The 13266-nt window shown below is 47.6% G+C and overlaps 1 long non-coding RNA gene across 1 annotated transcript; it reads left to right on the plus strand.

Moving 5' to 3' along the window:
- Nucleotides 1-1351: 1351 nt before the first annotated feature.
- LOC126501037 (uncharacterized) lies at nt 1352-12934 on the plus strand. Its single transcript, XR_007591506.1, has 3 exons — nt 1352-1399; nt 7915-8154; nt 8729-12934. It is a non-coding gene; the product is annotated as an uncharacterized lncRNA (long non-coding RNA).
- Nucleotides 12935-13266: the final 332 nt, after the last annotated feature.

Raw genomic sequence — 13266 nt, forward strand, 5'->3', positions numbered from 1 at the left:
TGCCATAGTGACGGGACGGTATCGCAGGACTCACAGGATGGAATGGGACTCAGGGGAGATGAAGTCATGAGAGGTTACTGACTGCCACCCACATGGCTGCACCCATGAGCTGAGCCTGCACGTGCTGAGTTGGGAGCAGGTGGTGCCCCCACCTACACGGAAAGGGCAGGTTGCCACCTCTGCTCCCAGGGCCATCCCATTCCAATTCCAGAATTCTGTAAACATCTTCTGGTCTGGTGTGAGGGCCGATCTGCAAGACTCTCAGGCTAAGTCTGTGTTATCTCACATGAAGAAGACATCACCAGCCGCCACCACAAACTTGGGGTTGGCTCACAGTTTCTGAGGTTTACTCCATTGTCATCGTGGTGGGCAGTACGGCAGCACCCATGAGGCTGGAGCAGTAGCTGAGAGCTACATCTTGATACACGGTGGGGAAGTGTGGGGGGGGGAGCAGAAATACTGGGCCTGGTATGGGCTTTTGAAAGCCTCAAAGCCCAACCCTAGTGATGCACTTCCTATAAGGCCACACCTCCTAATCCTTCTAATCCTATCAAAGAGTTCCACTCCCTGGTGACTAAGTTTTCAGAGCCTATAGGGGTTATTCTTATTCAAACGCACACCATACTCAAATATTTAGCAGCCCAAATACTTTCTTTGACAGCAGGAGGAGGTTGTTTGCCTTCAAACCTTGTCAGACAGCGAGGAAGAACCCAGCCATCCCATCCTGGTGGGTGGAATGTGCCTGCCATATCCAAAGTGGATTGTGACCCAAAATGAGATAAGAAAAAGGAGGAAACCCAACTGTAGAGGGAGCAGATGGTTTATGTTCTCCTGATGTAAGCTCCTGCCCCCAGGTTGGCTCCCATCCCTCAGAAGCTGGGCGGGTGTGAACCCCTGTGATGGCACACTCCCTAGAGGACTGCACCTGGTGATTCTCTTGTTTGTCTTTGGGCCACCTGTGTGTGTGTGTGTGTGTGTGTGTGTGTGTGTGCGCGCGCGTGTGTGTGTGCGCGCGCGCGTGCGCGCAGGGAGAGAGGGAGCAAGGGGAAGAAGCAGCAGGAAAGGAGGAGAGGGAATTCAAGAAGTTAGCTTTCATAATTTTGGAGACTTGGCAAGACCAGTGCCGACTTGGTGCCCACAGACCGGAAGAGCAGAGAGGAGCTATAGTTCGAGCACAAAGGCGGTTTGCTGGCAGGATTCCATCCTCCTTTAGGGCTAAGCCCTGACTGATTAGGGGCCCACACACATTATAACCAGTGACCTGCTGTGCTCAAGGTTCATAGGTTTAATGATTAACCGTCCCCAAACATCCTCCTCAAACTATCTAGCATGTTTGACCAAATATCCACGTGCCATTGCCTGGCTGGGGTGACACACAGGGTTCCTCATCAGGATTCAGGTAGCTGTGGGATGTCTGAGAGGCTAGCTGTATGCAAGGGCCTCTGTGGGACGTCTGAGGGGCTTGCTGTGTGCAAGGGCCTCAGGTCCAGCGTGGGACGTCTGAGGGGCTGGCTGTGTGCAAGGGCCTCAACTCTTGCTGTGGGATGTCTGAGGGGCTTGCTGTGTGCAAGGGCCTCGGGTCCAGCGTGGGACGTCTGAGGGGCTGGCTGTGTGCAAGGGCCTCGGGTCCAGCATGGGACATCTGAGGGGCTGGCTGTGTACAAGGGCCTCAGCTCCCGCTGTGGGATGTCTAAGGGGCTCGCTGTGTGCAAGGACCTCGGGTCCAGCGTGGGACATCTGAGGGGCTTGCTGTGTGCAAGGGCCTCGGGTCCAGCGTGGGACGTCTGAGGGGCTGGCTGTGTGCAAGGGCCTCAGCTCCCGCTGTGGGATGTGCAAGGGCTCAGTTCCAGCTTCTCACCTCAAACATGCCATCCCCTTCCTCTTTCTATAGCTGTCTATTTATAGAGCGGGGTTTCTGAGCTCCATTTTGGATGACCTAATTCTCAGAAGTTGACTTTTCATTTGAAGCCTATTACAGCTCTCAGCTGACATTCTTGAGAAAAGCAGCTCCTCAGGGCTGGGCTGACGGTGATGCTGCTGCGGTACCCCGGGCCCCGCAGATCGCAGCTCCACAGACACCGCTGTTAGATTTAGCAGCTGCAGCTCACACATCTTCACCTGATGTGTGAACAGAAATGTGAATTAAAGATTTGAGCGCTCAGAGAGTGATTGCTATCTGAGGCCCGCTGACCTAGACGCTTGTGAAGGCTGGTGTCAGTAACCAGGACTGCAGGTGAATCTGGAACCCACCCACTCCGGACTCACACTTCACAGCTGTAGAAAGCCGCCCAGTGGAAAAACTTTGGCATTGTATTAGGGCCAATGATGAGGATAAAGTCCACACAGTCTGTTGGTGCTGGTCTTGGAACATTCACACTGTTCCCTTTGAAACGCAGGGAACCAGGAACATTAGGTATATAGTTGAAAGAAGCCATGTGGGGTGAGGCTGTCTCGGGCAGTGTTTTGCATGCCCTGGTTTTATTTCTGTCACTGAAATTTAAAAAAAAAAGCCAGGAGGTGGTGGTGGCGCACACCTTTAAACTCGGGAGGCAGAGGCAGGCGGATCTCTGTGAGTTCAAGACCAGCCTGGTCTACGAGAGCTAGTTCCAGGACAGGCTCCAAAGCTACAGAGAAACTCTGTCTCGAAAAACAAACAAAAATAGACAGCAACAACAACAACAAAAATGATGGAAAATAGCTTAAGGAAAAAAGTTTTCTTGCTCATGATCTCAGGTTATAATCCATCACTGTGGGGAAGTCGAGGCTGCAGGAGTTGAGCAGCTGGCCACACGCAGTCAAGTGCAGAGAGAAGGAAAGCCTGCGTGCTTGTCAGTGCTGGCCTCCCTCTGCGTTTATATCACTTGGGACCCAAACCCAGAACGGTGGCATCCACTTTTACACTGGGTCTTCCCTCATCAGCTGACAATCATGACAACCTCTCCCCCGACCCAGGACTTCCCACAAGCCACCCTGCTCTGGACAGTCCCTGAAACTCCCCAGGTGAAAGACTGTGCCAAGGTGACAAGTCCTGGTGCTTTTGACAGCACCCATCCGTCCTTTGTGAGTTGGGGATCAGCTCCAGGCTCCGAGCCTCGGGTTGCCCATTTTGCTTCCCCGACCCCCACAGGAAAGTCCTGCAGCTTCCTGAAGAATCTCTTCCCATGGTGAAGGTTAAATGATCCAGACACGAGAGAACTGTGGGACAATCTTAAATATTTAACCGAACTTTACTATTTCCCCTATTGCATGGCCAAAAGCAAAGTTCAAGGAACTATTCCTGAGAGTTGTGTGTGCGCTCATGCACACACAGGCACGCATAGAAAACATTACATATTCATAGACTCCTACACTGTTTCCTTCTGTGTCTTTGTTTGGGAAACTTTTTTGTTCTTTGTTTGTTTGGAGGGGGAGTTTTTGTATTTGTTTGTTTTTTTTATTATTTTTTTTTAAACAGAGTCTCACTATGTAGATCTGGCTCACCTGGAGTGCGCTGTGTACATCAGGCTAGCCTCAAACCCGCAGCTCCACCTACCCCTGTCTCCCAGTCATCTGCCTTGAGCTAGTGCGATGGTTAACTCCTGATTATTCTCTCAGTGAAAGAAAGGATTTGTGCTCTCTGAATCTGTGCAAATTTGGAATTTAAGATTGTGCTGGAACAACACAGATTTCAAAACCACTTTCTTAACCACAGGTCCAACCCCCAAGGTCTAGCTGGAATATTTGGCTGGTGTTTTCCACAAGGGAATGATGTCTTGGGAGGGGTTGCCTATTGGAAAGATAATCCCCAATAGTCCAAGAATCCCAAATCGCTGATGTGGCCATGGCTCCTCCATTGCCAAGCTGGACAAACCCTTCTGCCCTTAAATGGTTGATAGCATGGGGGTGTGGAGGGGGGGAAGAGAACACAGTCACCCTTTTAAGGAAGCCTGCTTTGGCTGGGAGAACTGAAGGCTGCGAACATCAGAGCAAGTCCATATTCTAAGTCTTCAATGGACATGTCCTTTGAACATGAAAGCCCTAACTCAGGCTCCTAAGGCATGAGATCCCTGAGTGATGGTCACCCTGGGCTAAGGTCCAGCTGAGAAGAAAGACGAAGCTTCAAGGCTCCAACCTTTGTAAGAACAGGACATTTAACTACACCACGAACATCCAAAAATAACGCTGCAGGCCGGAAGTGGGAAGAACGGGACATTTAACTACACCACGGACATCCAGAAGTATGCTGAAGGCCAGAAGTGGGAAGAACAGGATAACTACACCACGAATATCCAAAAATATGCTGCAGGCCGGAAGTGGGAGGAGAGCCCCGTGGCTTCGGCTTCCCTGCAGATGCCACCTCAGGCTAGCACAGAGCCCTGCCTCCCTCTCCCTGTTTCTACTTCCGGACAGAGTGGGTGACATCACTTCAAGGCTGTGGCCTCCAGCCCTTAGATCTTTCTAGCCGTTATTTCTCAAGTTCAAAAAGAGTATGTTTTGGAAGGTAGTCTGCTCAGGCATCTACTCAGCTGCCCGTGTCTTTCCCTGTCCCCTCCCCTCCACTCCTGCCCCTCCCCTCTCCTTCTTTCCTTCCCACGGATGGGGTCTGGGTGCAATTCATGGAAGAAAGACCCAATCTGTCTCCCGTCTCCCATAGTCAGACACAATTGATGCCATTTGCAGCCCTGTCCAGACTCTAAAACTTTTTTTTCTTTTTTTTTTTTTTTTTTTTGGTTTTTCGAGACAGGGTTTCTCTGTCATTTTGGAGCCTGTCCTGGAACTAGCTCTTGTAGACCAGGCTGGTCTCGAACTCACAGAGATACGCCTGCCTCTGCCTCCCGAGTGCTGGGATTAAAGGCGTGCGCCACCACAGCCCGGCCAGACTCTAAAACTTATTGTCTCTGAATCTTAATTAGTGGGGTTCTAGGAGAGGAATTCTCTTTCCCCCACACAAGATATGTGCTGGCTTTATACCTCATGCTTTGCATCTGAGTTCCCCTTTGAATTTTGTTTTACAGCCCTTTCTGGTGGTCCATATCTTCCTGTTCTCTCTCTCTCCCCTCCCCCCATTCTCTCTCTCTTTCCCCTTCCCCCTTCTCTCTCCCTCCCCCTGGATGCTCTGTTCTTCTGGGTACTGTCAAGACTATACATTGTAAGGCTGGAGAGATGGCTCAACACTTAAGAACCTGGCTGCTCTTGCAAAGGATCCAAGTTCAGTTCCTGGTACCCACATCAGATGGCTCACAACTTCCTGTAACTTCAGCTCCAGGGAAACCAGCACTTTCTTCTGGCCTCTGAGGGCACTGCACTCAGGTGCATATACCCATGCCTATGTACATAAATAAGAATTTTAAAACATCTCTAGGACGATATCTTGCTTCTGCATCACCAGCTGCTAGGCTTAGGCTGTAACAGTCCGCCCTGCCAGGACCTCAGTATCTCAGATGACCAAATGTGGTTATGCCTTGGCTTGAGACATAACTTGAAGATCAAGATGGAAAACCAAAACTAGGGACATAGAACTCGGGCCAATGTGATGCTTATGTTTGACCGTCAACTTGGTGGTATTTAGAATTGCCATGGAAACAAACCTCTGGGTGTATCTGTGAGGGATCTCAGATTGAATAGAAAAGAGAAAATCAGAGGAGCATCTGCATCCATGTGTGCATTGGCCGGGGTTCTGTAGAGGAACAGAACTAGTAGAGGAACACATGTGTTTAAAAGTGGATTTAGAGTGGTTGACAGACCGTTATCAGGCTTGACCAACAATGGCTACCATTTAACAGAAAGGCCAAGCATCAGTAACTGTTCAGTTCCAGAGGCTGGCTGTCTCTGCTGGGCGTTAGCTGTGTTGGATCCTGAAGAAGGTATGTTCCACTGCCAGTGAGGAAAAGCCCCAGAAGCAGGATAGATGGACTTGCCAGAGAGAGTAGGGGCAAGCAGGCAGAAAGCAAAAGCTTCCTTCTACCATGGTCTTTTATACAAGCTGCCAGAAGTTATGGTCCAGACTCAGGGTCTGCCTTCTGCCCTCAAATGATCCAATCAAGAAAATCCCCCACAGGCGTGCCCATCTGCTTGGGTTTTAGTTGATTCTGACGTGATTGGGTTGACAACCAAGATTAGCCACCACATCCTCTCTGCTACTTCACCGTGGATGCCCTGTGACCAGCCGGCTCACCCTCCTGCTGCCGTGCCTTCCCAGCCATGATGGACTAGACTGAAATAAGCCCCGCCTTCCTCAGGCTGCCTTGCCAGGCGTTTTGTCTCTGTCGTGAGAAGGGTAGCACAGAAGTTGTTGCTAGTTATAAGGCTCAGGCGCAAGTTCAAGTGACAAGGCTCAGACTGTCCTATTCTGGACCACTCTGATCCAATCTCTCTGTTCCACGGAACTCGGTTATCTGTGGTGGTTGTGGGATACTCTTTTTGTCCACTGTGAAGGTGTGTCTCTGCCAAGGCACCTTTGATTGGTTTAATAAAGAGCTGAGTGGCCAATAGCTAGGCAGTAGATGATAGGCAGGACTTCCAGGGAGAGAGAGGAACTCTGGGAGGAATCTGAGACTCAGAGGGATTCAAACATACAGAATGGAGGTGAGGTGACATGCTACATGGCAGAACCCAGATTAATATAAATAGGGTAGTTTAAGTTATAAGAGCAGGTCAGGAGGAAGCCTAAAGTAAGGCCAAACTTTCATAATTAATAAGAAGTCTTCATGCCATCATTTGGAAGCTGGTGGTCCAAAGGAAGTTCAGCTGCAAGCAGCATCCATTGTTGGACACATATATTCAAACACAGAGCAGCTGGTGCACTGCCTGGTGGGAGACCAGACTAGCGCAGGTCCAACAACTTCCCAGAGCTGGGGCTGGTAAAAGCAGTTCCTGGCTGATGCCTGTGGGCATGAGGCTTGACTCTCAGGAAAAGGCAAACAGCAACTGCAGCCCAGAACCAGTGGGGTAGCCTGCTGGGCCAACCTGAGTGAGGCAGAGCCAGCTGCCAGCAGCCCATTCTAAGTGGAGCCATGCAGGGAATAGCCTGGCCACTTAAGGTTCAGATCACATGGTCAGAAAAGGCTGCAGATGCACAAAAATCCAGGCCCAGACTGAGAAAATCTCTGAACAAGTACAGTATGCTTGAAAATGTGCTTAGATGCTGAGAGAGAGAGAGAGAATGAATGGATAGACAGCCATAGACAAAAATCATTGAAAAAAGAAAGAGTGAAGTAATATAAAAAGAATAAGCCACGTAAGGATGGGAAATACATAGCGAATCTATAGTCTATATAGTGAGCGCTTTATCAACTTTGTATTTTTAAATACAAATGAGCAAAAATATCAGCTGCCAAGAAACACTGGATTACGGAAACTGCTGTATTAAACCAGCCTATATTTTTAAGGATGTCTTGACTTCGGAATGGAAGTCAGGAAATGTATTGTGTTGGGGGAGTGGCTCTGCCTTTATTTCCACAGGAAACAAAAAGCTATGACTTTTTTCAGAATTAATAAAGATCAGATTTGACTGGGGGAGACCTCCTGAAAATCTCAGTTGCAGACATGAAGGAAGAGACCAAGAAAGACTGCAAGACAGGCAATGTATGGGCTGACCCCTCTGCTAGGGAGCAGCTCTGAGACTGGATGAGACAGGATAAATCTTGCTGAATACAGACTTATCATTACATTGCCACTCTTTCATATGGCTGCAGATCGAGATTTACATTACAGTTTGATTATGCAGCAAAAGCTGACAGCTGTCTTTCACCTGCTCAAACATAGAGCAGAGAATCGGCTTTAGCTGGTTTCTGCACGCTCTGCTTTCCCTATTCATGTTAATGCAGATACGCACGTTACCTTTAAGTTGTGTGTTTTCACAACGAAAGGACCACACACCAATGAAGAAGACAAGTTGCCCAGGTGATCCAGACTCTCAGAATGCCTCTGTTGCAGGTTCCTCAAAATTCTGCATCTAGAACAACTTCACAGCTGCTAGCTGAGAAGATCCAGCCTCACAGACGACTCCAGCTAGGACTTCAAATAAGCCCTGTGCTTTCCCATCACACAGAGACGGGACGACAGATGATGCAACTGGCTCTCCCAGGACTTGACCGTTATCCCAATTTTCTAAAGATGTGGTTGTCCCCGGAAACAGGAAGCAATTTGAGAACATGATGCCCACATTCCCAAGAGGTAGGATGGGTGGCTTTTGGTTATTCAGTGGGTTATGGATGTTTGTCATTGTTTAGGGGGTTAGTTGCAAGTTGCTTTTGGTTGGTCAGGGAGGAAACTAAACAAAGGAGGTTAGATTCAGGGATCTCTTTCTGAAAAGAAAAAAATGGGGGATATATGAGTGATAAGATAAAAAGTAGAATACTGAATCTGCTAAAAATCAGCTACTGGTCTCAAATATTTTACATTGGCATGGGTTTTTGTATATTGATACACATTTAAGGTTATTTCTGTTTTTAAAATACTGTATATATGTTTCTGTTCATGTTTAAGGTATTGTACCTATACAGTTCATTTTAAAATGTAATATAAAGTTCTAGTCCTTGAAAGTGATTATTAAAAACTACTTAGGATAATTTTAAAATGTAGGTTAGTAGTTAGTCATCTATAACAATCAAACTTATGTTCCTGATAGGTATGTTTTCAAGGTCAAACAGAGATATATTTTAGATAGCTAGGTAGTCTTCAAATGCTTTAGAGATTTACAGAATGTGACATTTAAGATGTTTTGATAACATAAGGCTTTTCTTGACAGTGTGACGTGTCTGTTCCTGGCAGCATCAATCTACTTCATAGAAGATGATAAGCACTGAAGAAACCCCATATGGAATTTACTTTCAATGTGGCCAAGAACATTCTGTTGCTAGAACAAAACAAGTCACACTCACACCCTTGAGAGAGCAGAACTCTCCGATCTAAATCTAGGTAGGATCTTTGTTTGAAGAGAAACACAAGAACCTTGAAGGACTAAACGTAAGTTCTAACCCCCGACCTTTAGTCAAGGTGGGAACAGGCTCATATTTTTGGGCCTCCACACAAAGATGCTCCAATGTAGCAGGGAAAACTTGGGTGACTGTCCAGGCAGCCAGCTGTCTCTGTCATTCCTATAGTTTTGGAATTTTCTTGCTCTGTACTTCCTGTTTATTCAGGTAATATTTTATCCTTCTAGGGTCTCTGACGGGGTTGAAGACTAGATGTGTATACCATTTTCTTTGTTACCAAATTCAGAAAAGAAATTTACAAAATAGATATAAAGTTCATAAGGTTGAGAGATATAAAAGCTTAAATTGTTTATTTAAGAAAATGTTTTAAGGTTTAAAAATATATTTTTAGATTGTTAATACAAGTTACAATAGAAAGTGATTTAGATTAAAAAAAAAAAAAACTTTGGACTAGGCCAGGCAATGGTGCTTGCCTTTAATCCCAGCACTGGGGAGGCAGAGACAAGCGTATCTCAGTGAGTTCAAGGTCAACCTGATTTACAAAGCAAGTTCCAGGACAGTCAGGACTGTTACACAGAGAAACCTTATCTCGACAAACCAAAAAAATAAAAATAAAAATAAATTGTACTCCCACAATAGGACAGATAACAGAGCACTTTCTCTGAATTCTCCAAATACAAATAGACTGGATCTTGTGACTATAATTCTTACCTGATAATTATTTTTATTGCATATAGTTTTACTGTGTTAGTGTTAAAACCTTTCCTTTTTATTTAGACAAAAAGAGGAAAATACTGTGGGATAATCTTTCTGTACATTGTGAAGATGTGTCTCTGCCAAGGCCCCTTCTAATTGGTATAATAAGGAGCCAAAAGATCAGTAGCTAGGCGGGAAAGGATAGGTAAGACTTCCAGGGAGAGAGAGGAACTCTGGGAAGAGTCTGAGGTGCCGAGGATTTGCCAGCAAGATGCAGGGCAAGTCAGACGTGCAGTACAAGGAGAGGTAACAAGCCAGGTGGCAGAACGTAGATTAATAGAAATGAGTTAAGTTATAGGGGCTAGTTGGGAAGAAGCCCAAGCTAAGGCCAAGCTTTCATGCTTAATAAGAAGTCCGTGTGTCTTCTTATTTATTAATTTGAGAAGTCACGGCACAAAGAAAGACCTGCTACACGTGATGTTGACAGAGGAGAATCCCAAGGCCCTTCAAGTTGGAAGCATCTTGTTCTCTGCGAACATTGTCTGAGGAAGTTTTACTTACAAGCATGAGTATATACGGTCCGTGGTGTGTGTGTGTAATGCACACACATATGTGTGGATGCCCACGTGCCTATGTGTGGGAGGCTAGAGAAGGATGTTGCGTGTCCAGCTCTATCACTATATGACTTAATTCCCCTGAGACAGGGTCTCTCACTGAGCCTGGAGCTAGGGTGGCAACCAGCAAGACCCAGTGATTCCCCTGCCTCTGCCCTTCACAGTGCTGGGTTATAGTGTGTAGTCATGCCCAGCTTTTTAAACCTGTGTGCTGGGATCTGCACTCAAGCCCTCACACATATGTAGCAAGCACTGAGTGGTCTCTCCAACCCTCAAGGCTCATCTCCGTGTTGCCGTAGAGAAGACGGTACGTGTAATTCTATGGTAACTCGGTGTGAGGGGAACATGTGAACCAGGGTGTCATATATGGTCACGGAGCCGAAAACCCTGGCTCCAGCTGTCCTGGTGATATGGCGGGCGTCTTCGCAGCTCCACCAATGTTGCAGTTTCTCGTAAGCTCCGGTTGTCAAAGCCTCCAGAAGGGCCTGTGAGGTGGAGGGAGAGCCACTTGCTTATCGCTACTTCGATTTAAACAAAATTCTAAAGTGAGATTTTCATTCTCCCTCGTCTCTAGCTGTTCCAGCAGCACATGTCCACAGCAAGTTACTTCTTCCTCTCCTGTACCTTGTAATGAGAGAGCCGTTCTTCCAGGGAACCAGATGCTGCAATTAGCAAAAAAAGAGGGGCCAGCCATGTGCCTGATGACTAAGGCAGCCCAGCTGTGTGTCTGTCTTCCTAATATGGGGAGAGCCAGATGTGCTATGTGTGGAAAGGGGAGTCTACACATGCTCACAGACACATGCACAGCTCGTCCCAGGACTACACAGCAGGATGTCTTAAGAGCTGGAACGGGATGGAGGTATGGAAACCTCACTGTGGGAAGCTGAGGTCTCTTTGCCAGGTGTTTGGCACAGAGAGGGGAACCAGTCCTCCCTGTATGTGAGGCTTACTGTTAAGATCCCTTCACCGGGATCTCCCAACCTGGCCCTCAGCAAGAGGCTGCCCCAGCCCTACCTGTGGGGTTTCATTCCCCCACAGGGGTTTGCATTTTTGTTTTTGTTGAATTTATTTATTTGTATGACTTTTCCTGTTTTTATCCCCAGGTTAACTTTTAGTTCATTGAGAAGTAAAACTTAAAAACCAGAAACCCCTTTCCCTCCCTGTGGGAAGATTTCCAAATTGTACTCTCTCTCGACCCAAGTCCTTGGTTTTTATCTGATCAGAAAGCCCATGGTAGCCGCTAGGGGTGGTGTGTTTCCACTGGTAGCGTGTTTGCCTAGCGTTCAGGAAGTCCTGTGTCTGACCCTCAGCCCTGGCTGGACCCAGGGTGGTGATGCATGTCTATGGTCCAGCACCCAGGAGGTGGAAGCAGGAGGAGCAGAAGTCCAGGGTCATCCATGAAACAGAGTGAGTTTGAGGCCCGCTTGGTCTACATGTGACCCTATCAAAAAGGAAGGGAGGGAAAGAGGGCATCATCAATCCCAGCATGCACCAGCACTCTGGAGGCAACAGCAAGTGGATTTTGGTGAGTTCCAGGCCAGCCAAGGTAGCAGAGTGGAACTCTGTCTTAAACAAACAATCCAAACCAGGAATGGTGGCACACACTTTTAATCCTTATGTTAGAGAGGCAGAGATGGGTGGATTCCTGGGGCTTGCTGGCCAGCCCGTCTAACTTATTTAGCAAGTTCCAAGTCAGTGAGAAATCCAGTCTCTAAAACAGGCGAACAGACACCTGAGGTTGTCTTCCAGCCCCACGCAGACATATGTACACACATGCTCAGGACACCAATTGAAATTTACCTTTCTGAGGACATGCTGTCTCGAGAAAGGGGGAAAAACAATACAAGCCAGCCATGTTCAGCAACCCTGAGCTCACTTTCCCCATATCTGGGCCACAGTCATGGCCAGGAAGGAGCCAGCGACTGCCTCAGGTTTGCACACCGCACCACTCTGCTCCTGTAACCGTACTGCTTAACCGCACTGCTTAACCATACTGTTGTGTAAAGTCAGGCATGAACAGAACCCAAAAGCGGTCCTCGTGGGCTTCTGAGAAGAGCTGACTTGGAAAGAGCCTTATTACTAGGTCAGTGGCCACGGGACTCTGCAGATGGCCGGCCCACTGCAATCTACACATCCCCGGCCAGAAACTGACAGCGTGATAGAATTAAGCCATACGGTTCAGTAGCCATGGTAATAAGAACACACAGCTGCAACGGGTTTGCCAAGCTAAGGCCAAGGGCAGTTCCCACACAACTGCTGATCTGCTTTAAATTTAGACACCACATTTAAGTTTGGAGGTCCTCAGGTCCACCCTCTCCTCTGACCAACTGGTTACACTCAAGAGTCGCCATGGCCTCCTTCTGGTTTGACAGTTAACCACAATGGCTCAGAAGACTTCTAAAAATGTGCTGTATTTACTATTACAGAGACTGGAGAGATGGCTCAGTGGGTCAGGGTGCTTTCTGTGCGAGCATTAAGGCCCTGAGTTCAGAACCCAACACCCGCATAGAAACAAGTGATGGTGTGAACTCGCCTGTAACTCCAGCACTGTGAGAAGGGTGTGGAGACAGGAGCATCGCTGGCTGTCAGGTTCCGTGTGAGACCCTGTTTCGAGAGCATAAGGCAGAGTAATAGGGTAAGGGACCTGATGTCTTCCTCAGGCCTCCACCTGTGTGCACAGGCTCACATGTGCATGTACACCTACACCGTGCACCACACATGCAAACACTCACACACATGCAAACACTCACACACACTTTTGGTTTTTTGAAACAGGGTTTCTCTGTTGTAGTCTTGGAGACTGTCCTGGAACTCACTCTTTTTTTATTGTTTTTTTTTTTGTTGTTGTTCGTTTGTTTTGTTTTGTTTTTCGAGACAGGGTTTCTCTGTGGTTTTGGAGCCTGTCCTGGAACTAGCTCTTGTAGACCAGGCTGGAATCGAACTCACAGAGATCCGCCTCCCTCTGCCTCCCGAGTGCTGGGATTAAAGGTGTGCACCATCACCGCCGATCTCAAGGGGCTTTGGCTCTTACCTCTGCTTCC

The sequence above is a fragment of the Alexandromys fortis genome, unplaced genomic scaffold (assembly GCF_014885135.2).
Source record: "Alexandromys fortis isolate MF-2015 unplaced genomic scaffold, M_Fortis_MF-2015_v1.1 scaffold_44, whole genome shotgun sequence".
NCBI lineage: Eukaryota > Metazoa > Chordata > Mammalia > Rodentia > Cricetidae > Alexandromys > Alexandromys fortis.